This window comes from Molossus molossus, unplaced genomic scaffold, assembly GCF_014108415.1.
Source record: "Molossus molossus isolate mMolMol1 unplaced genomic scaffold, mMolMol1.p scaffold_m16_p_9, whole genome shotgun sequence".
Classification (NCBI taxonomy): Eukaryota; Metazoa; Chordata; class Mammalia; order Chiroptera; family Molossidae; genus Molossus; species Molossus molossus.
This window is the reverse complement of record NW_023425403.1, coordinates 92615870-92619608: the sequence shown is the minus strand read 5'-3', so window position 1 is coordinate 92619608 and position 3739 is coordinate 92615870. Positions and strand designations below refer to the sequence as shown.

At 47.2% G+C, this 3739-nt stretch overlaps 1 pseudogene; it reads right to left on the bottom strand.

Annotated features, from left to right (window-relative positions):
- Positions 1-1943: 1943 nt before the first annotated feature.
- Positions 1944-2478, bottom strand: LOC118623051 (annotated as a pseudogene).
- Positions 2479-3739: the final 1261 nt, after the last annotated feature.

Below are 3739 nucleotides of genomic sequence, written 5' to 3'. Positions count from 1 at the left end.
TCTGTCGCCATCTGGGGAGGCAATCCCAAGAGGTCAGCAGGTTCTCGGTGGGCACAGTGCAGCGGCCAGTAGGCTCTGGCATTGGCACTGGTGTGAAACAGAATAGAGAAAGTGTCACACACATGCCCAACTTTCCCAGTGCCTTTCCAAAGTCAGGAAAGATGTTACTGCCTAGAAGGGAACCCAGTTCCAGATAGTCTTCTTCTTAGATTGCAGTCCCCTCACCTTCCGGCTCTGCTCCAATGGGCTCCAGATACTGTAGCCGTGCATGGTGCTGCTGGATAGGACATGACAGGTCCGCACCAGGGAAGTCGACTGGAGAGACAGTGGGCTGACTGCTCCATGGATACCTGGGGCAGGAGTTCAATCAAAACAGAAGCAAAATGCAGAGATGCTCGTGGCCTAGTGTTAAGTTAAACAACATACAGTTTTCTCTAATATTCCTACAAATATGTGAGGATTGACTTTCTACCCTCCCATGTAGCTAGTGGTAGGGGGAATGGAGGTCCAGATTACTTAGGGATGTGGGGCCTGCTGGCTCCATTCAGCTTGGACCGCTGTGGTCTGGGGCCCTGGCTCAGCTCTGCACTCAGACCTCTGCCTCCCTCCCTGAGTCCCCAGGCTACCCAGGAATGCCCAGAGATCTCTTCCAAGGGCACTGTCCCCAAGTGTCCACACGAAAATCAAGAATTGTCACGTGCCATTCAGGAACAGTGGACCCCTGCTTCTTCTAGTGTCGGTTGCCAGGAAGGTAACCAGATTGAGGTCCACATAGAACCTATCTTACTCATCATTCTGGTGTGGATTACAATTCCAATGGGTATGTTTAATGTCTTGGGTTCAATAAATGGTTATATAACTGCACTTGATCTATTTGTATTTATTTTTTAAATGTGTTCAAAATTTGAAATCACATATGGTGAATTGTTGTTTCTATTGGACTTGGCTGGACAATCCATAGGATAACTAAGTCTGCAAAAGTAGGGACCATTTCCCAAGGCAAAGAAAGCTCTGCTACCCTCCCCCCTCAGGTGGGCACCATCCACACCATCCTGACCACACACACACACACACTCACTCACACAAACACCCTCATATTGTGAGGTGATGGATATGTTAACCTTATTGTGGTTATCATTTTACAATATATACACTAGCAAATCATCATGTTGTACACCTTAAACTTACACTATGTTATGTGTCAATTACATCGCAATGAATCTGGAGAGGAAAGGATTTATTTGGAGTCTCATAAAAGCCATATTTATAATCTTGGTAGGTTTGTAGTAGCTTGTGTATGTGGTATATGTTAGAGTATGTGTATGTAGTATGTACCATTCTACTTTAGTAAGATCAAAATGTTACTATTTTAGTAGTTTGTTTTCTTTAAGAAAGCAGATGTTTGAACATATTTAAATGCTGATGAATAAAAAGGGAGACATCCATATATCTCCAGCACCTAGCATATCATAGTGCTTAATAAATATTTGTTGTGCCCTGGCCGGTTTGCCTCAGCGGTTAGAGCATCGGCCTGCTGTCCAGAGAGACTGGAGTTTGGTTCCCACTAAGGGCATGTACCTCGGTTGCAGTTTGTCCCTGGCCCTGGTTGGTTGTGCGGGTGGCGACCACTCGATGTGTCCCTTTCACATCGATGTTTCTCTCTCTCTCTGTTCCTCTCTCTCCCTCCCACTCTACTTGAACAAAGAATGGAAAAATGTCCTCGGGTGAGGATGATAAAAAATAAAAATAAAATAAACAATTAAATAAATAAATATTTGTTGTAAAAACATATAAATATAGAAAAAGAACATTCCTGATATGATATAGTTAATATGATTTTGGGGGGAGGGTACCAAATTACTTTATTTGAAGGAATGGTACAAATGAAAAGATGTAAGTGGATGATTTGGTACAAGTTATAGAAAAGGTAAAGGTAACTCCAATATGCACGTACTGCTTTGGTGACCAGGGAAGTCACCCCCCTGGCTATGGGAAGCCAGCCTAAGGCTTAGCTCTCGTCACTGTCTCCCAGGGTGTGCTTGTCAAAGAGATACTCTGCCAGGCCAGCTTCAGGGGCCCTCAATCTGTGCAAGTTGTTTACGTGGTCACCCAGTTCTTTGATGGATTTCACCTGCTCATTCAGGTAGTGAGTTTCAAGGAAGTCACACAAGTGAGGGTCATTTTTGTCAGTGGCCAGTTTGTGCAAATACAGTGGTGACTGATTCACACTTTTTTCCAAGTGCAGTGCACGCTCCATCGCATTCAGCCCACTCTCCCAGTCGTCACAGTCTGGTTTCCTGACATCCTGGAGGAAGATTCGGTCACCTCGTTGGTTCTGCAGCTTCATCAGTTTCTCAGCATGTTCCCTCTCTTCATGAGATGGGTGAAAAAAAATATTTGGCAAAGTTCTTCAAAGCCACATCATCGCGGTCAAAGTAGTAAGACATGGACAGGTAGACGTAGGAAGCTTAGAGCTCCAGGTTGATCTGGGGTTGACGGCGGCCTCCGAGTCCTGGTGGTAGTTCTGGGGCACCTGCAGGGTGGACGCGGTGGACGTCATGGCGGGAGGCTAAGGAGGGGCGGCTGCGCGGTGCTGGAGCGGGGGCCTTGGGGGATGTCTGAGGTGCTGTGAGGAGGTGGCCGAAGGCTGGATCAGGTGGCTGGGGGGGATGGGTCGAGCGCCGGTTCCGTCCAAGCACTGTTGAAGCAGGAAACCACAGCGACTCTCCGCGAAGACTGTCAAAGCTAATGTGATTTAGAAGAGAGTTCACTATTTCCTTGAATCTTTTTAATCTTTATATTTTGTTTCACTCTTAAGATATAGTCTGATGATTAGTCAGTATAGGCTAAAATATGCTGCAGTAACAAAGATGTCTTACATTCCTGTGGCTCAACACAACAGTTTAAGCTCTTGGCTCTCATGAAGCTCAGTATAAATCAAGAGGTGGTTCTCCATGAGTCTTGGGGATTAATCAGCTTTAATTTGGTGGTTCTGTTATTTTGATATGTCTCCTAGGATTCAGCTGAAGGGGAAGAGAAAAAGGAATGAGAAACAGGGAACAAACAAAGTAAATAATATTGGCACACTTAAGACTAAACACACCAATAATTACTTCAAATGTAAATGATCAAAATACACCAACTCAAAGGCAGAATTTGGCGAAGTGGATAGTAGACACCCAGCTCATCGCCAGCCCCAGAGACCATGCTCATCAGGCCTAGGCCTCTCACAACCTAGTCCCTGGCCACAGCTCCCCTCCTCAATCTGGTTACCTTCCTGGCAACTGACCAAGCCCAGTGCCCAACCTTGTACAAACCAAACAACTAAACACCTCAGCCTGAGGTCTGGGTGCCCTGTGGCTGCTGTACTGCCCCTCCCACCACTTAAGCTCTCAGACCCCCCAATGCCTGCTCTAAGCTCCATGAGCCAGAGGTCAGGGGTGGAAGTGTGGCAGTGGGGGCAGAGTGGGAACGGGATGGTTCTGGGGTCCTGCCCAGGGCAGGGTAAGTAGTCCTTTCTTTTCATTATCTCCCAGCCAAAGCCTGTGAGTGGTGGGGACTAGGGGCTCCATCTGAGTCCAAGGAAGGTCATGGCTTCCCTCAGGCCCTCATGGGAGCCCCATTTCCTCCCGTGGGGCTTCAGCTGTGTCCTTGGGTCTGCCCAGCTGAGGGTTTCACGGCCCCTCCTCAGAAAGTACCCTCCCTCCATCACCCTACCTGTGGACCATTCTGCTCCTCT